This window comes from Rissa tridactyla, chromosome 9 (genome assembly GCF_028500815.1).
Source record: "Rissa tridactyla isolate bRisTri1 chromosome 9, bRisTri1.patW.cur.20221130, whole genome shotgun sequence".
NCBI lineage: Eukaryota > Metazoa > Chordata > Aves > Charadriiformes > Laridae > Rissa > Rissa tridactyla.
Window position 1 is genome coordinate 16428920 of NC_071474.1, and position 21408 is coordinate 16450327.

Sequence of the window (21408 nt, forward strand, 5' to 3'; positions counted from 1 at the left end):
ATTTCATTATCCCCAAGCTCACTTGCATACTACAGTACTCTGCAGTACACCAGTGAGAGCACTCAGGCATCGCCTTCACCAAAAAGACAGTATTCCAACTGGTTCCAGCTGAGCTGTACTTATTGCTCTCTAGAGCACACCAAGGTCAGTATAGAAAAAAGAGACACTGAAAGCATTCGTCTGGCCAATAAATAATGACATTTCAAATACCATCAAATATCCATAGAATGTGCACGAAACATGAGATTTTGCTTACTACACATGAATTGGTGATCTTCAGCCTCCATTCTACACCAGTAGAGAGTAGGCTGTCTCACAGAGAGCATTAGGAGATTTCCATATTTTTCCTAGGGCACAGATACCTTTCAGATTCCCCCTTTCCAAAAACTTCACGTGCCTTCCCTTTTTGCCAGAGCTCTACCTCCATCCCAATAGCAATCCCTGCACTCTTTCCTGGAGGGAGGAGTTCTGCATGATCCTCCTGCATGCCATTGAATAGCCTTGGTTTCTTCTCACATGCTATGTGACCATAATGTGATCTTTTATTTTAATATGCTAATTTAAAGGAACTACAACTTTTCTAAGAAACTTCAGCCAGTGAACGTGTCTGTCAGCACCCTCTGGCTTGATAGTGTCAGCATTTCTAAGGAATGCAACGGAGATTATTAACTGAAGCAAATGGACAAAACTTGCAGTCTTTGATCCAGCTCCCAAAATAAACAGTGGTGATGCTTACTATTTTAATCTCCCTAAATCACAGCTTAGATTAAGTGGCAATAGGAAGGGCTGCTGACTACTCTGTATTCTTCAGTAGGGACAGGACATGCTGTAATTTGCTGAGTGTAGAGACCTTGACATCTGGGATTTTAGGTAACAGAAACAAACACAATTACTGCAAATGTTCTTAGAGAATAAAAATAAAAGCGGGAGTGTGACATATTGTTCCATCCAAGTGTAATCTTTGCACCTCTCTTCTCCCAAAACCATTTCTGGAATTTTAGTAAATTCATAGGATTTGCACTTTGGATTTGTTTGGTTTTTCTCTTATGATTCTGTGCTCTTTTCTATCTTTCTAGTCCACTTTATGAAGATTGCGTACATCCATTAAAAATCTTCACCTTTACAAAACATTAAGTGCTAGTCAATTAATTACATTGAGGATACCTGCATGGCTTTAAAATTAATCTAGCCATTCATTTAAATGAAACGTTACTCCCCTGAATACCACCAAATAGCTGATATTTATGGGCCTACCAGAAACTTTTAAGTTATTACTTTCCATCTGTGATGTATCAATGTTAGTTCTTAAGCTGGCAAAAAAAAAAAAAAAAAAAAAAAAAAAAAAAAAAGAACACCACCACCAAAACTTCTGGGTTTGTTTGGATACTTTGAATATAATTGATAATCCTGATGTGCAGAGGGGAAGCGAACTCTCAGACATCAGAGAGTTACACTGCATGCGTTGAGGTACTAGGTGCTCTGAGCTCAGAAGGACTTCTCACAACATGTGCTTCAGATCAGCATTTAGCACTCTGCAACCCCCAGCACATCATTGCTTCTGATCTCCTCTTTAGACATTCTGGACCAAGTCCAGAGTAATCTGAACAAATGAGTCTCGAGTCTTTACCAAGTGACTGAAGATTTCTTTTACGGTTACTCGGTAAGCTACTTTAAGTAACAATTCAGCTACTGACTACCTGTATTTTTGTTTTTCAAAGTAAACACAGCCACTCAACTTAACTGTAGTACTACAGAACTCTCTGGATCCATAAAATTGCCAGATGAAAGATTGTGTCTTTCAGATATTCTTTTATTTCATTAAAATAATCTTTGATTTTAGCTTAAGTAAAATTACGATTGAAATTATTCTAAGTAAAATCAATTTTTATTAAAGCTGGTAGTAGATTTCCCTTGGATTTTCTGTGAGCTGACACTGCCTGGAAATTTCTGTCTTGAACGTATGCTCTTGGAAGGGGTAAGTAGTTGGAAAAAGCAATAAACCAACATTTTCTTTCTAGCTGCTGTCCCTCAGTCCATAACTGTGTCCCTGAGCAAGCTTAATTGATCAGAATAAGGCAATCAGATGTGAATGTTCTTTTCTCTTTGATTTTTAGAATGTCCTTTAAGAGTATAATCAAAGTGAGACTAAGGACATGAGTTATGCCAAATTAAGAATCTAACAGAAAATCAAACATTTATATTAATAAAAAAGAAGGGGTGACATTCCACATGTGTCCAGCTCTGGGGAAAATCAAGGCCTCAAATACTTGATTTTTGTGTTTGGTACTTAACCAGTGTTCAGTGACTGCAGATGTTTTAAAGTCAAAGGGAAAGGTTGTGGTTCATTACACACTTAGTGATATTAACAACTTAAGCAGCCCTTGCTCCAGGCCACTCTTGCAGGTACCTCATAAGACTCTCCATTGTGCCAGTATAGCTCCTTGTAGCAAAAAAGCTTGGAAACTGATCCAGTTGAAAAATAATCCTATTTTTTTCTTGGTTATCCTACTTTTTCGCTGGATCAGCTCCCTGATCTTGTTCACTGTGCAACTAAGCGACCAGCTGTGCTGGGACAATGATGGGGACTACAGGAGGTCAGAAATGAGTGGGTGGCAGCCAGATGGGGAAGAAGTCTGCTTAGAGTTGCTCAGGCAGCACTGAAGCCAATTGTCTAATTAGGAACGAAAGACCCTTACTACTGAGTCCCTCTAATTTTTAAAATTTCATTGGTAATTTTAAGTTTTTATTCTCGATTTAAAAAAAAATAAATTATGCAGTCTACCTTATCAGACTTCCCATCATCTGTCTAATTTAGGAATAATAGCATTTGAAAAAAACTAAAACTATACCATTTACAAAGGAGTAAGCAGCACTAATAGCATTATTGGAGCTGACAAAACAGCGGAAGACACTTCTCACATTAATATGCCCAGGCATATTAATCTATTATTTTTCTAAAAATTCCTCTCAAATCCTACAGACTACAGCAACCAGATTCTGATGTCATTTACATCATTAAAACTTTGGGGTAATCCCAGCAGTTTCAGTGAAGCATTCTCCACTGATTCTTGTGCAGGAGAAATGAGAATTTAACCTTTGCTTTTCTGTGCATGACTACAGTGATTTTATTTACAATTCCTGGCTCTATTAGAATTTTAAAGACGCTTTCCCCCTCTAACTTAATTGATTGATTTCCAAAAATCACTTTAGCAAAAGAAAGAGAAGTCAGAAAAAACCCAAATTTATCATTCCAATAACAGCTCATAAAAGACTGCAATTTATTTTTTTTTCTGGCTAGTGTTAATAATATTTACATTGGAAAGGTCTAGGGCAATCTCCTTGAAAATACAATTGTTTTCTGCACCATCAGCAACCTATTAGCCAGATGAAATAAAAATTTTGTACTTCAGAGCTTTTTGGGTACTTGCTGAAATTAAAGCTTTCATTTCCCTCAGAACCTCTGTACATATTTCAGCAAACTAACCATGGGGGGTTGGAACTAGGTGATTTTTAAGGTCCCTTCTAACCCAAACCATTCTATGATTCTATGAAAAAATACCAAAACTAGAGAGAAAAGGTTTAATTATGAATAATCCAGTTTCTATTCTAATCATTTTCCTATTATTATTTCTGGTTTTAACAAAGCTATTTAGCCTACATGAGAAATCCCTCTAATAATGTAATCCTGGTATATTTTTGAGAGATCTCTGCCTTTTTTCCTTTTGATTCCCCAACACCACCCACTTCTCTTTCATTTACACACAAGCACCCACTTAGTTAATTGTGTGTGATCACTAAACAGAGAAACATGAAGGCATGAGCGTACCTAAGCAGATGCTGTGCACAGAAACAAAATCTCTATCCTTCAAGGACAGGGTAATTTCTGTCAGGCATTTTAAAGCCAAGGCAGGTCATTGAAGTTATTATTAGCTCTAATTAGCACTCCCACAAGCTGTTGAATTCTTTACCTGCTGCCAAAGGGCACTCAATATGGTGCAGAATTTGCTAACATCTTTGAACGAATCAGAGAAATAGCTCCTCTTTAGAAATACAGGTCTATTAAATGTGAATAGGCTTTTGGTAATATTATGTCTGATCCACGTACCAAATGATCTATAGAAGCAGAGATATGATGAAACTGTTCCAAAACAAAGACATTCTACAAATGTCTAAACAGAATCTTAATGATAAAAGGAAGACATCTGGCCTTACTGTATTAGTGCTATATTTTAAACTAGCAGGTTACAGACAAATAATTCATACCCCATCTCAGTTACAACACTGTTCTTTTAAGGTAGTGTTTTAGTAGGAATTTGAAGACAAGTCTGTATGAAAACTGAATTTTTTCCCCTAGTGAGCAGCCCCCCCTTGAGAATTAGAGAGATCTGAACTGAATCACAGACCTCGAAATAAAATACTGATCCTAATTGTGTGACAATGTCTAAGAACTGATGAAAGCCCAGTAAGACATCGCTTTTGTACGTTAGGCACATTTCTAACAAAGTGCCATAACAAGGAAGCCTGGCAATAGCTCTCATTAGAAAAAAGCACTGCTACAGAGCAGTAGGATTTATATGAAAGAGGAGAGAAAGAAAATGTATTAAAATCAGCTATTTTGGGTCTACAAGACAATCCATGGTATGACCTTTAGTCTAGAGATGAATTTTCTACAAAAAAAGTAAGCAAAATTGTAACAAGAGTCGTAAAGTAACATATTATAAAAAGTAAAACTAGTAAAATAATTATTGTAGAACCTAATACATAGGAACCAGGCACCTAAAGGATTCACTTCCAAAAACAAGGCCCTATTTTCTATGGAAAGAAGTTGGAAACAATAGAAAGATGTAAAGATACAGGCAAGACTTGTCTCCAACTACCATTCCTTGCAAAAGTGAAAAGCAGAGAGCAAGAAACAGAGAATAAATACTGCTATGTTTGCAAAAATTCAAGGCCTGGCCCAGTGCTGCTAGACAAGTGACAGCTCTTCATCAGCTGGAGGTGCAACCCACCAGCTGAAAGCTAACAACAGCTAGCATCCAGACTGGGGCTTGCCTGTGTCACTTGGAGCTACCCTCAAGTTTGTGTCTGTCACTGACAGGGTGTAACTTCACCCCAAGCTCCACTTAGCAATGTAGTCTTGTATTGTATGCATTTTCATACTGCCAAATGCCAAATTGCAGAGCTGGGAATAAGGACCCCAGGATATACATGAGTCCCTTCCATGTGATGCAACACATCACGCTTTGTGGCTGCCAACGCTCAGCCAGCCCCTTTTGACTTTATGCCATCCTTAAAGTACCGCTCAAAATTTTAAATAACAACTCCAGAACTCTGAAGCATCAGTAATATTAATGGTCACAATTTTAGCGTGTTCAGTATTACTACCTCTGTTTTAAACAGACACCAAAACCTGCCAAGCTTCTAGGTACTATTACACAGTATTCGGTGGCTGGAGTACGTATCTTTAGCTTCCTGGTCCCATTCTTGAAGCCATTTTCCTTGTTACACTGCAGACAGAAATGTATTTCCTCTAAAACTAATATACAAATAGCATCAAAATTCTGGCCTTCCCTCCTTCAGTAATAGTACCATTAGGTAGATGAATCAAGGTCACTGCTTTTTTATTTATGATTCTCACTTTTTGAAAAGGAAGTGCCACAAACTGAGATGTGACACCAGCTGCCAATGAAGTCTGTCATTTTCTGTAATTTGCAACAATGCACATTTGTAGCATTTTCATTATTGAGACACTTGATTTTCTGACACCAGAGCACAGTTACAAGATGTATTTCTGGGAACACAAAAATCACATGATCTGTTTCCTTTAGTATCATGCCAGCAGCTGAAGGGTGAAATAATTGCCTGGAAGGGCATTGAGTTATGTCATTCTGCTAAACTAATTGGGATAATGGGAATTCTGGAACTAGACGTCTAACTAAGATCAAGCCTTTTAAATACTATGATAGATATTAATGTCAAATGTACCAGGAATACTTTCCTTCATGGATGCAATAAGACAAACCTCTTTACAGGAACCAGCATTGCTGACTCATAATAAACCCTCAGAAAGGAAAAGAACAAAATTTTCTAACTGATTGTGATGATTCTAACACAGTTGGGTCATTGACTTGTCATTTATAAGGTTACAATAGTGCAATAAGACACTGGGATGCCTTGGATGTGCGTTTAGAGGTTACATTTACCAAATAAATAGGAGCTGGATAGATTCAAATAATGAGGATTGTGCTTATTTTAGGAGACATTATATATGGTTTCCAGCTTGTGTTTCAACAAAAAAATTGAGCAAAATTAGGGAACTGAAAAGAAAAACACATACAAAATCTCTCATTTTGTTAATGTGACATGAGAGATCAGGATTCTGGTATCTCAAGACTGGAAGGCATGCGTACTACCCCGTTCACTGAACAACTTTGAAATGAAAATAACCAAATGTATAATGCACATTTATAAGCAAACAAAACTCAGCTAAGTTGAGTATGAGCATTGATAAGTGTTTCTCTCATGATTTCACTTATTAAGGATTATTGATGTTATCTAAATCACTTCCACTAAATTAAAAGAGCCATATGTTGCTGTTACATCTTTGAACTTTTTCCATACTTCTTAGCATATACCAATTCAAATGTTTAAAGCATTAAATATACATTAGAACAATGCTGTTAGCTCAGGGGAGGAATCTGACCTATAAGAAACTGCTTTGGCATACTCTCATATTTGATAACATTTCCAATCAGCCAGTACATCTCTTGGTGAACCTGGAGGGTCAGCATAGTAAAGGCACTGAGAAAATCCAGGGGATTATTAAGTGCATAGAGAACAAAAAACTACAGAGTTTCAGATTTTGCTTTTCACACTAAATGTCTAATGTTGAGCTATCTAACCATCTTGTCTTCTTTATCATCTATGAAAAAATGAGGAAAACAATGCTGAAGTAGCTATGTGTTAAAATAATGCTTTGAAATGTCTGTCTTTACCAAAACTATTCTGTATCTGAAGAACATAATCCTTACTGCTCTTAGCAAGGTTTTCTATCAGAAAAAACACTTTTCCCTTTTTCAGGAGCTTTGACACATACTGTAATCTACCATGCATCACTTAGATATGGGCCACCACACAAAGTGGTTACATTGATCATTATCTACTCATCATGGAATAAGATGGTAAGCAAGATTCTAAAGGGCAAGAATTGTTTGTAGTTTCCACTAAACCAAAAAGTTCCAAATCCTTAACTTCTCAAAACAAAAATGATGGAGCTCTCTGTTTACTTTCAGTTTACCTATCAGGAGTCATACAAAACAAAATGCTTGATAAAATAGGACAATCTTTTCTTCAAAATGTATCTTTTATAGTAAGGAGAAGAGCGTTCAAGAGCAGCAGATGAAATGTTACATAAAAACCTAAATGCATCTTTCTTACGTGATCACTCAGGTTCCCTCGATCTGCTTAAGCTAAATGATTCTTGGCAGTTTGCTCCATTCCGTAAATATCACATGTAATCCAAACTTTGGTGACTTCCCCATTTCTATCAAGTTTGTTCCTAGAAAGAAAAAAATTCAGTCAGAGGAAGAAGACAAGAAGAGACTTGTTCAACAGGTTTAAATTTAGTCTTTGCAAAAATAAAAGCATTTCCCACAGTCTCCAGTCCTGACCAGTAACTCAGAAAACAGAAATGAAATTCCTGAACGTACTAGTATGTGAAGATAAGGCTCCTGGAATCAAGCTACACTCTCGACATCCCAAACAAGTTCTTAAATAATAGAAATGATGCAATTCTCTAAAAAGTTTCTTGCATTGTGAAGTAGTCAGATAAAATATGCATGTTCTTAAATAGAACTTCTAATAAAAATATTTTTCCTTTATTACAGTAAAGGTTGGCTGTCAGTGCTGCTTGTAATACGGTAGCAAAATGTGAATGAAAGTAATAAAATGTGGCATGCCAACAAAGGAATCTGAAGGAATCAAACAGCTGTACTTCCTTTTTGGTTTTTACTTTGTTTTATTCATTGCTCGTTTAAAAAAATATTTTTTATTAAATATATCACTTAAGACTGAAAGTAAGTATCCCAAATATGATAAATATGAAAAAGGCCACAACATTCAATTGATAAAAAGACATATTTTCTTTCTGCTTTGGTTTTAGTTTTAGGTACACACTCCAATGCAGCATTGTGACACATAATGAAGACAGAACAAGGAATTTCATATTTAATCCATGGTGTCACTCAGCTTCCACCAGAGTATGAATTTATATACTAAATGTATATGGTGGGTGAGAAAGACAGCAGAAGCCAAATTTATTTAATCTACTATTTCTTCTCCACTAGCAGCTATTCATCTTGTTGTAGAGTGTCATAACTACATCATTCGTCACATGTAGATTATGTCTAAGTAAAAAGTACTACAGTGCGATAAGAGCAGATCTGCATAGCGAGATATTTGGTGTTAAACACCAGAGACCCCACCACAGGTCTCTGTGGGAGGGGAGTGGTGGGAATTACTTTGGATTGTCTCTAGACTAGTTCTGTGGATGAGTGCCCATCAGAAGCTGGAGCACATTAGGTACACTCCTGGAGTGCAGGTTTCGGAGTGGATTAATCTGTAAGGAATCTGCTTTGTGTGATCCCAGATCACTCCACGATATGAACCAAAGCGTGGTAAGATCAGGAGATTTGCTTTAAAAGTGCACTCCTTGTGAGTTCACTCATCCTGGTGGCTGAACAGAATATTTACATAGCTGCATTTTACTTGTACTTCCATTTAAGCAAAATGTTTCGGTTCTCCTTTCACAACACAGGCAAACTGTTTGCCCAGGCATTCACTCTTATGATCTAATTAGCTTGAGAACAATATGTTTTAGACGGATCCTGATTTGCCAAATCTTTTCCTTGAATATGGTCCCTTCATTCGACAAGAACAGATATGTCCTAAAGCAATCCCACATTTTTCCTTAGTTAGCTACAATGCCATCACTATTGAATTGTTTAAGCAGCATCCTAAAAGTCAACCTAGGCAATTATATTCATAAGACTCTCAAGCTAAAATATATTCTATATTGTGAAAAACAGCCTCAGAAATTGGAAACAGGTCAGCTTCTTTTGTGGCTTCATTCACCGCAAAACTACCATTAATTTATTCCTAAAAAGTGATCAATCTATTTCTAAATCCAATTCCCAGTTATCATTTCCATTAACTGATTTTCAAAGACATTGATCTTACGGCATTAAACAGGTTAACTATATCAAGCAAATAATCATCAGGGCAACAATTCTATGTTCAACAAAAAAGCTATTTTACTTGAAGGGTTTATTTTTGTGAGTTCAGCACAACAGCATATTTTCACTACAATATATACAGACTTAAAAGAGGAAATAGTAGAGTGTCAGAATGGAATAAATACTATATGGGTCAAAATTAGTCTTTGTCTTTTTCCTGTATATAATCAGCATCAAGATTAGTGCTAGGAATGGAGCCTAAATAATTTGATATTATGGGCCTCATGGGTAATTTGATAATATGGACCTAATATGGGTAAATTAATTCCTCATTAAAACTCAATGGCCATAACTTGTGGGAACTTCACCTAGGTTTGGATTTCTGAAAGGAATGGTCAAATTCTAGGCTTGCTTTCAGTGCAATTTCCACTATGGTCACATTTGCAGCATTTGGGAAAATTCTGAGGCAGATGATTCCAACCTTTTCCCAGTTGGCCTTTACACAAAATGACTGTATTTATATAGATATTTATATGCATTGGAACTGACTCTTACAAATAGCTGATGCCAAGCAGTGGCCAGTTTGAGCAGGTCACAATGAAAACTCAGATAGTAATTGTATTTCCACATATATTGTCATTCAATAGCAACTTTAAAACATCTCGTTACTAAGGTGAATGGTTAACAGCCAGGCTGAGCAGGACTTCCATTTTGTAAAATATGCTACATCAAATCTATATAATTTTGTTCCATTTTCAAATGTTGCTTACAATGTCTCAACAAAGTTTACACTCTGGTGGCTGAAACTTAAAACAAGTGACAAGAAATTAGATACAACACTTTATGATTTTTTAGCACTGTGAGATTTTGTTGAGAAATTATCATTATCAGAAAAGCATTTTTTTCTAGTAACATCACGTACGTTTTGTCTCTCTTTTTTTATTTCCCTTGATGGTATGTCTAGAAAAATGTTTATACAGAATCATGTCCACCTCCTCAAAGGTGGATTCTTGTTTGAGGAATTCTCCATTAGCTTAGAAACACAGCTGTCTCAGAACTGAATGGTTTTACACTGAATCTGTCTCTTTGCCAGCTACTCCTCGTTCCCCGAGTGTCCCTCCACCAGGCATGGCCCCTATCACAGCTTGCATTGCAAAACCTTCCTGCCCTGAACCACAAACCAAGCCAACCAGGTCCTGTGTGTGACTCGCCCCCACTGAAACATGCACTTTTCTTTCTAGGGAGGCTACATTTAACACTTCTGGTTTTTATTTTAAAAAAAAAAAAAAAAAGGGAGGATAATAACTGCAAATTAACATCGGGTGAAAGAGACCACTTGATTCCTGCTGGCAGACAGCTCTACGCCTGCTTTCTACCACACACGCTTTCTGATCTCATTCCCTTTCATTGAGGAGCTCTGGAGAACACCTGGTACCATAGACAGAATGAGACAAAGTCTCCGCAGTCAGGATTTAGCCTCATTTAAAATAACTTTGAAAAGTGGCCATATCCTTAAAATCCATCTTTGATTTATTTTATAATGAGCTCAATTCTTCCTAAACCTATTTATAAACTCCATCACCTTCTACACGCTGAATATCTTGCGAATATTTTATTTTTAGAATATTCCTTTGCCTGACAATTTTGCAGACTCTACTCAACCAGTCTCCTAATAAATTCAAATTAAAAACATGATAATTAAATACAGAGAAGTATTTCATTCTGTCATAATCTTTGGCTGTCTGAAACGTCAGAAGCTGCTATAAAGAAACTGATTTGTCTCCATAGCAAAAGAAAGATACCTAGAAGCTCGTCCGCATTAATGAATCTGTTGCAAGATACCTTTTAGAAGGCCCAACCATCTAGGCAAATTTTAGGCATCCTCCATAAGATGTGGTGTTTGAAGAGATGTTTATTCTCTCACTTCGGCTCTACCACTGTCTCAGATTCCAGTTCTCTTGTTTCTTTGGCCAAGGTGCTGTTTTCTCCAACACACAGCAGAGATGACTGGATTGGCCTCAGCTAACAGTTCCTGTGATACATGTCAAATTGTCCCATGTACTATTATGCTTCACTCACAATTTGTAGAATTTACAGTTAGATTAAATGACACAAACCAAAAAATACAGAGTCCTCCGAACTCCTTATTTTGCTGAGCAACAGTTTTATCAGAGATCCCATAAGTAACTTGAAGCTTGTCTGTCCCTCCAGACTTCAAAGCTCTGTATTTCTTTCTCCACAAGATACTCTGCCTTCCTCTGCAGTAAATCCATTCAGTCTGCACAGTCCTACTGAAAGTTAACTTCGTATTCAAGTTGGCAAACAGGTCAGCTATTGTGGTCTCTCTGAATACCGCTTTTATCTGACAGGTCTATGAGTCAGTGGCATCTTCCTTAAATACGCTTATACACTTAAATACTTCCAGTATCACATACATAACCACTACAGCATTTTGTTCAAACGAAAGATGTTCAGTGAACATGCCCTAGGCACGTCTAGTCCAAAACTAATACATCAGCAACAGGATTTCAACTCATAAAAAAATCTTATGCATATCTCAAGGCTACACTGACTTTTAATTTATGCCTCCAGATAGAGTTATCTTTCAAAGTGGCAGAGAGCAAAGCACAATACTAGTTAAGTCAAAAGCCTCGTAGGCGTGGGAAGAAAGGAGGCGGCCCAGGACTGCTGCTGTAATGGATGTGAATACTGTGTTTTCACACCTACACCACATATATCACATATATAACTGTGCCGGATTGTCCGGGCATGTTCCCTGCATGCTGGCCAAACTTGCTGACACATTCACACCTTGCAGAGCCAAGGACAAGATTAGGAAAACTGACTCAACTGTAGTCTGTTGCCTGGAGGTTTAGGACACTTCAATGCCAGAGAACAGCTCTCTACCCTAGTCTGAAATGCTACAGTAAGCTTGTTTCTATGTTTTACTGCCGAACTACATTCAACAGAACATAACAGCTATTTGATTGGAGGAATAAAAGAATGAAGTCAGTAGAAGCTCTTTTTGGCTGTGCCTGCTGCTCACTACATGTGCCTGTCCCACCCTAGCCCTAGGCAGCCTCTGCCCTTTGGGATGATTTTGTGCTGCAGACACACAATGTGACATTGTCCCTTTCCAAAGGAATATATGGTCCACACAGAACTAACTTAGATTAGCATAGCTAGATCATTACTTAGAGAATTTTTATGTTTTACTAATAACCCATTGGAGAAAGAGAATGGGGAATCCGTGAAGATTTTTTCATTGCTTTCACCATTCATGCCAGACCTAACACAGACTGGCCTGGGAACTCTTCTTCATTACAGCAGATAGTAATATCCCTTCAAAGGATTATGAACCAACTATATGGACTACTGTTTCCACCTGCACTTCAGGATAGTAGAAACACAATTAGGTTGTCAGACCTCAGCTGAGAGCTTCTGGCCTCATACAAGGCTAACTTCTTTCACCTTTATGCCAGGGACAGAAGAGAAAGGTGAACGTCGACTAGAATTTAATTTTCTAATGGCGTGTTTATAAGTCCTTCTATTCTCCACTTCTCATGTAATAAGAAAGAATATTTAAATTCTATCTAGAATTTGAAGGAAAATACTTAAATGCTATTTTTTCTCTTCCACAAATATTTCAGGCATATATTTCAGACAAATAACATTTCATTATCTGAAATGCACCAGTAAAAGCTGAGCTGGGAGAACTGTTGTGGACATAGAAATTATTCTGCACACCTGAAGGAATAAGATGCATTAGTTCCATCAGGGACCGTCCTGCAGATGACAGAAAAGACTCTAACAAATAAAAAGCAACTAAAATTAAATTGGAAGGTTAAGAATTTTGGAAAAATTTCTTGTTATTTCATTTCCACTTGATTCTAGTTGGAACTGTAAACATACTGAAGCACCATGAGAAATGCTGCCCTGCCCTTGTGATATCTCTTGTGATTTCTGGGAAACCTCCAATGTGTTCTGAAGTTCACAGTCTGATACATCAGGAAATACACAGAAAAATATGTTGATGTGAAAATTCCAGGTCAGTTCAGTGTGGCAGACTAGGAAAATTCAGCTGGCAAGGGTGGGTGAACATCTCCCAGGATGGTTTTATAAAATGAACCATTTGATTATTTTAATTGTCCTGAAAAGATCTGTCCAGCTAGGGTGGCAGCTACAAAATGCATGTGAGGCAGAGACTGTCCCCACAAATACGCATATACCTGTGTAAGAGTAATCGCATTAGGTTTGTTAATAAAAACCAAAATAATCCCCACCTCCACTCCTTAAAAGCCTTTGTCAAGGACTAAACAAATTGCAAAGCCGCTAATAAAAGACGCAATAAAACGGAAAGGTTGTGAAGGAGGTATGCCTATGACAAAAATCAACATTCATTTTAAGGAATAATTCTCCCTACAGTTCAACAAGCGTGTCCCAAAAAGTGTCTACAACACAGAGCAGTACTCAGGACTGCACAGCACCACAGAAGTCATCTACTGAAAAGATAGAATAACGGCTGTGTAAAGTTAGAATTCAGAATACTTAGAATATAAACACTATAATTACATAGCAGCATAATTACAGTTAATTACCTGAAAGGTTCGGAAAGAACTTGTGCAAAATAAAGGAAACTCTTCCTTCAGTTAATGGAAGGTTTTGCTAATAGATTTGTCAGTTTCAGGTAGAAGAAAATGTATTTCTTTTTTTAAAAAATAACATGCCCTTTATGTGAATCCATAGCAGAAAACTGTGGGAGTTATTAAACTCACTGTAGAGGGGTAATAGATGGTTCTAATTCAAGATGAACTGAGTAGAGACTGACTTTTGCTGCTTACAAAGCCAGTTGTTTAGTCTAGGCAGCCTCCCATAAATCTCAACAAAACCCATGACGCTGCTGCAAAATGAAATGAAAAAGAAAGAGAACAAATAGCTTCACTTTCATTTCTAACAACTGACCCAGCCCCCGTGGAAAATGTGTGATATGTCTCCAGCTGATAGCTACAGGAGCCTGAGAAGCAAGCAATATCCACCAGCAGTCAACAGAGTTCCATGTGAACTATCTATTATCAGATACATGCTTTTCTATAAAAAAAGAACACCACAGAACCAAAAATAATCTGCCAAACAGCCAAGCCTGAAATGTCAATTTAATCATTAAATGTAATCACAACAACGTACCATCTGCAATATCAGATGTAGTGCAAAAAAATGGATCAATGGAAAATACCTGTAAAGTACACAACAGAGGTAGTTGCCCTTTGCTGTCAATGACAGCAGCCAATGCGTTCTCCATATTCAGTTTTATTATAAATTCTCCTATTGTTGCCCAGATTGCACTAGGAACATTCAAAATATGCAGGATAACAATCATAGCACTGAACTAAAATTGGGGGATTGTTTGGGGTTTTCTTCATAAAAGTTCTCTTTGGCTTTCTTTTCTTCAATTAGCTCAGTATAAGTTGTAGGGGTTGTTTGTTTTTTTTTCTTCCTGTAATTAAATTGTCATAAACCATCTTCTGCTTGTCACACTCTCAATTGTTGATGGAAGTTAATTTTTTTCTTTCTTCCTTTCTTTAGGTTAAGGTAAAGTCACTTAAATTACTAAGACTTTACAGACTAAATAATTATAGAAATAGCTGGTTTACTACCTCCCTAACATTTTGGAGCAGAAACACAGTCAGCATTTTCATACACAGAAAAATAAATGTAACTTCTCAAACTTCTCAAGAAATACTTACATAACTTTCCTAGAAAATTCATAATTCTAAAATCAGAAGAAAATAATGGAACCAACTGTACAATGACTTCATTCACTTCATATTTTCTTGTAAAATTTACATTTCTTAAACATGTCAAGTCAAGTCAATTCATAGCTTTTTATTGACCTGAAATACTTGCTGGGAAGTAACAGCTCTCATTACCAAATGTCATCATCAACAGTGAGAGTTGCTATCTAGGTGTCTATCTAGATAATTATATGTCCCTACTGTTTAAGTCAGGCTTACCTTCCTTGTTTTCTTCACGTACTTATTCTATCAAAATCAATATGGTTCTGAGTACACACAACACTCAGCTTCTGCTGCAGTTTACTACAGCTGTAGCTCTCAGAATACTCTATTATCACAAAGTTGGTGGGCTGGGGTTTTTTTAAATTTCCAAAACCACAGGTATGACATGCTATTAGAGAATTCTTCCTTGTAAACACCACCACTGAGAACTTTTGTAAGCATGTGCTTAGTTAAAACTGAACAGGCCAAGTTAGTACTTGGAAAAAAGAGAACACAGCAGTAACGTTCAAAAGCTAGATCTCATGTCTGCTGTGAACCATGGCCAAACTCACCTGCTCATTTAATACAAAATGACTCACTAACCAATATTTCTCCCTAGAATCCTCCAAATCTATTGCACAATAGTTTCAGTCTAGTAAGAACTATTTCTGTGATAAATTACGTTCAAATATAGCCTTTTTTTCACCTAGACTCTTTACAGAGAAAAATAAGTTTTTCAAGTGTCTGGTTACACAGTACAAAAACTATTGCTAGTGATATTTTTTCCTTTTTTTTTTTTAAATAACATTTACCGATCTTGAACAACAGTTTTTCTATTAATTCTAGATCTTCTTAAATCAAACCTGTTACGTGAGCTTTCAAAGAAAACAAAACAGTACCAATAACTCCCTGGCTAAAAACCATCCTGTGTTCATTTCTTCTCTCATTAGAGAATATAAAGAAAATGGTTATTACAACTGAGATGTATGATGTGTACTGTAGAGGGAACAAAAATATCCAGCAGCACAGAGAAGACTGGGATGTGCTGAGCTAGGAAATGCAGATGCTTAGACCTTTGCTTTTCTTACTACACCATTAATTCCCACACTGTCCCGGATATCAGTACGAATGTACTTTATATCTATTCCTCGCTGCATGGCAATATGAAGATCACTAGGAGCAGTGAATGACTGTTAGAGTATGTTTCTGATATCATTATTCCCTGTCAGTAAAGGGCAGAATACAGTGTCAGCAGATTTCCTTAGCTAACAATTATGTATCCAAGTGTCCATGCTGATTTCATTAAATTTACGAGCCTTTGATAAACCCAGGCCAACTGTCACACTATTGGAATACACTGGGTTTTTCCTATAGAATTTTTTCCTGTGTTTTTCAGTGGAGGTCTCCAAGGAGAACCCAAGAACTGGAAGGTGAAGAGGTCTCAGTAGGTGCCCCCTTGTCACAGTGCTGTGGGGTTCATTCAACAGCGTCCACTGGTCTACCACCAGCTGTGAGGAAATTTGGGTTCCATTAGTATGCTGGTGATGCTCAGCTTATTTTCTATTTTTTACCAGATCAGAAATGCCATTCTTCAGCCAAGATGCAGACATGAATGAGAACAAACTTGGCTGAAGCTGACTCTGCAGTGGACAAAGGCAGTGCTGGCAGCTGGCATTGACACATTCACATTATTCCAGCCTAAAAAGCAGTCTCCACTCTGAGATCACTTCTCTTATCATGCATAATTGTAATGACCAAGCTAGCAGAGGTGACGATGATTTTTTTAATTTTTTTTATTTTTGAGCGTCGATACATGGAGACATTCAGGGAGACTGACGAGTCCCCAGCTCTAGAACTTGCTTCAATGACAGGATGAATTTCCTATGTGCAGCAGTATGCACAGCATCTTTTTTGATAAAACGCATGTCACTGTGCTATGTTTGGTTGCTTTGGTATATGACAAGGGAAGATTTGAATTGCCTATTTGGACACGTGGATTTGCTCACTCAATATAAAATAGCACAACATAACAGGAGGCTACAACATTTCCTAAAGCAAATATTAAATACAATGTGTTTTTTAAAAATGAGGAAACTGATATGAATGTTTACTGGATATTATCATAGCTTTTAAAAGATGGACCAGAGAGAAAAGGAAATTATGCACTGAATTGGAGAGAGGAGACACTAGAAACAAAATGTTCTGGCAGTGTATATTACATCATCACCTTCTGTGACTTAGACACAGAAACTATAATATATTATAACTTTCTTTTTTATGTAAAACTTTATCTCTGAAGATTCTAGACGGAACTTATATGTAGTGTTAAATAATAAAGTGGATAAATTCACCTACTTGGTGTTCCAGGCAGGACACTCAGAGGCAAATAATTCTGTTTATCTGTGTAAGCTTTTGACTATTCTACCAGGTTGGTCACCAGAGATGAACCAAATGATGGTTTACAGAGACAAAAGAGGACACTGGGACTACAGAGCTTTCTATAGCTTAATAAAAGGGAAAAATTTTATATTATTTCTGGTTACAGAAATTTGATAAATTGATATTACTGCTTGATGAGAAGATGACAATAAAATTCTATCTATTTATAGCTAATTTCTGTATCTTTATGCTAAGGTGAAAAGATTATAATGTCCACAGTAGGACTGAGTGAGCATTACAGACATGCCAATATATCTGGTCTTCATTTTGAAGGACTTGAGAAATCGAGGAATTTAGAAAAATTCAGTAAGGTAGTCTTCAGGAAGTTATTGAATCATTGCATCCATGTGTCTCAGGCCGTGGACGAACATCCTTTTTCTAGACAAGGATAACTGCCTGTAGCACTCCTCCAGTTTCCGTCGTTTCCTGAAAGCTACCACTTTTATCCAACTCATGCAGTAGATTAGTTCACATAAGCATGCCCTAATTTGTTTCAAGCAGTATAAATTAGGCTAGTTTAAACAGTTAAAATAGGTGATCTGAGGTACCTAGGCTAATTTTCCTTGCAGCAAATAGGCAATGGTCCAACATTGGAGCATTGGCAACAGAACAGTAAGGGTGGTGTTCTCTGGCTGGTGGGAGGTGATAAAATGCTGGAGGTGGTAACCTCTTCACTGGTACAGATGCATGCAGACAAAGATGCCTGTCCACTGCTATAATCCGCTTCTTTCTAATGAGTGTTAAAGTACTGGTTTTCTGCAGCAGAGTGTTATACATTCTGAAGCACATTTGCGTTCTTATATACAAAGGAAACTCTGAATCCAAATAGCTTTGTTTCAATTGTTACAAAAGTTAAAAAAAAAGGTAAAAAAGATGTTTTTAAACTGAAAAGTGAGTTTGTATATAGTAAAACGAAAGAAGCCATCTGGGAGGACTTTAAACTGCTGTTTTATACAAGATTTCCTCCCATTTTGTGTCTTTAATTCTTTGCATATGAATAGCAGTCCCACTTTCTTTTTTTTCCCCTACAAAATATGACAGATTCTAGATAAAACATGCCAACCAAAGTCAGAAGCATGAAACACAGTGTTACATGCACCACCTATGCACAATATGGGAAAACAGCTTTTGACAAACTAGAGTAGTTAAGAGGACAATGCAGAATTGAATTCCTAGGCAGAAATTCAATTCTGCACAGGAAGGTAACCTCCATGTTGGTGCACTCAGGTTTCCTTCTCTCAAGATATTCTTGTCTCCTCACATTCATGGAGACCTGTATTTACAAGATTCTGACCTGCAGCGGCACCCAGCTGTTGCCATACCCGGTGGAGTGCCCCTGCCCAGAGCGTTACAGGCCAAGGCCCATGGTTCAGCCTCCCCACTTTGCAACTACTTGGGCAAGAGTGTCGAAAGGATGACCATTAGGATTTTACTCACAGAGCTGTTCTCATAAATTACTGCATAATTATGATTACACATCTTCTGATGCCTTTATTTGTCACATCTATACTTTGCACAGAAGGGCTGCAAAAATCTGTCATTCTGACATTGTTCTAATGCTTTTTGTAGGCTTGCCGTGTTCAGCAAGGGCAGCTAGTCACCAAGCAGCAAAAATGGCTGTCTGGCTGAGCCACTGATCTCTCTTCTGGGCTTGTGAATATAAGAGATGGCAATTTCTGGATTGGTAGCAAACTGTTGCTTTCTCCCACATTGCATTCATGAGACTTTTTGGCTCTGCTGTGTCGCCTCTCAAGCATTAGAGAGGAATGTGCTTCCAGCTGTCCTCTGAGAGTCTCATTAAGTTTTTCTCAGCCACTTCTATGAAGTTTCACATTGTCGCCCAAATACAATTGGTCTGTAACTATTTGGAGAATTTTTAACTTCTGAGCCTACATACTTTGTGCTAGTCAAATGAACACAGAGATTATAAAATCAGCTTTCCAGGCACTTTCGAAGATAGTTTTTCTTATGCTAATAGAAAAATAAGGGAAGATTTGAGCAGGCTATGTTGATAGTTTTCACAGAACAATCTTGAGCAAATTAAAATGTAAATTTTTCTACAATCATTGCTTTTGGGTGACACTTTTTCTTAAGTCTTTAGATGTGTCCTGCCTCCATTTTGATTTTCATATTTGGAGTTTTTGTGATCTCATTTCTTTCTTGCTCCTTATGCTGACTTACCCAATTGCTGCAAGAGACTATTTACCTTGCTAATCCAACAGCAAACTAACCCAGTAGAAAGAAAAGTGAATTTTCACACATTGGATGAGTGAACTGAATCAGATGAGTCCAAGAATCGTGCCTGCACTGCTCAGGAATGGGGGAGTGGGACTTCCGAGTTCTCCGTTATCACCTCCATGAATGTGCAACTCCTAGGACCAGGCCTGGGCCCTGCCTTGGGAGCAGGGGTTTCCACCCTCACTGATACCATACGCGTCTCAGTAAAACCTCCATGAGTCTTATTTCCCTACAGAGCAAAGTATGTCATTGCACATCCTGGCGCCAAGGTTGGCATCACAACACTACAACAGCCAGCACACCATCCCTGCCCAGCAGACCTCGGGCAGGGATCCTCACCAGCTGAAAAGCATTGGTGACAACGCCATCCTGTACCTCTAGGAGCAATAATTTCTAATTCTGAATGTCTCCACTCTCAGCGATGTATATCTTCTCCCATTGTTTTTTGGTACATCCAGTCTTGCATCTTTTTTAAAATTAGCTCCAATGCGCCAGCTGAACACATAAGATTGTCTTAAGGCCATATAAAACTGATTTACAGGCACACATACCTAAAGAAACCAGAAGTGAGGCTTAAGGACATGAAAATGACATGAGCCAAGCTCATGAAAAATTCTGCTAAATCAATATGGTTCTCAGCGAAACAAAATCCTGTTCCCCTGATCTTCTTGGATGGCTGGTAGCATTTGTCACAATAGGGCTCCTACCCTGACTAGGCCTGAGTACGACTAGAATGCAAACAATAATTCTCAGAGTTATTACATCCAGGGAAATTACTTTGCTGTACTAATGTGTACATTACATGTATTATTTTATGAGCCCAAAAAGACTTGTTAAATGAACTTCTTAAAATGCAAGTTGAATGTAAATAGGCTCAAGCTAATCATTTACACTTAAAAAAACCAACAAAGTATAAACCCATCAGTTTCTGTTTTACATCAATTGCGGTATTTTAAATTAAAAGATTCTCTTTCCTTTCCATATTCTTTTCTTCCTAAACCACTGTGAAACAGTTGTACAAAGCTACCAGTGGTTTCATCAGTGATACTGCTCCTGGCTTTTTACCAGTTAACATGTTCTACCCGTTGGTGGGTAGGTGACTATTTCTGCATAAAAAACCCAAATTGATAGAATCACTCAGAAGCGCTGAAGACTACAGAATTTTGGCATTAGAGACAAGCTTTCTTTCTCATGTAACTGAGCAAGTTGCTATGATCACTATCAGAGTTTTTCTAATGTACATTAATTTTACCTTCATGTTATCTGAGCTCTTCCCAAAGGTGACAAGTTTGTAACACTGAAGTGGCAGAAGGCAATGCAGAGGCTACAGAGAAGTTAACCTTGACTTCAGGGAGGCTACTGTGCATGTCTGTGACATGTCTGTGACAGATAGGGAAATTAAATTAATAACTTCACTGATCAACTAATACCTCACCCACAAAGCATATGCGACTGCTTACTTGACCAGAAGTAAGTAATCGGTAACATTAGTTATCGATGTGCAAAGTATCCGGGTTCAGAGATGGTCAGCATAGAGTACTTTAAGTGATGGCATCTTGTGAGATGTCCTTTCTCAAGGCTCTGTGTGCTAACTCTACTCAGATACTGATTTACTGAGATTTCAAGGCTATTATCACCTGTCTACCTGTCCTTTTTGTTCTAAGCTACAACCAGACTAATTGGAAACTTTGTAAATCAGCGTAAATATTAGGGAGCCAAATTCC

General features: G+C 37.5%; 1 protein-coding gene and 1 long non-coding RNA gene across 3 annotated transcripts in view; one reads left to right on the forward strand and one right to left on the reverse strand.

The window, feature by feature from the left end:
* Positions 1–21408, reverse strand: part of LOC128914647 (uncharacterized) — a 100846-nt gene that overhangs the window by 77231 nt on the left and 2207 nt on the right. Inside the window, exon 2 of the long non-coding RNA XR_008468370.1 lies at positions 7438–7558. This is a non-coding gene — a long non-coding RNA (uncharacterized LOC128914647). The remainder of the gene's footprint in view (positions 1–7437; positions 7559–21408) is intronic.
* Positions 1–21408, forward strand: part of LIPC (lipase C, hepatic type) — a 59569-nt gene that overhangs the window by 7629 nt on the left and 30532 nt on the right. The gene's annotated exons all lie outside the window — the stretch shown is intronic.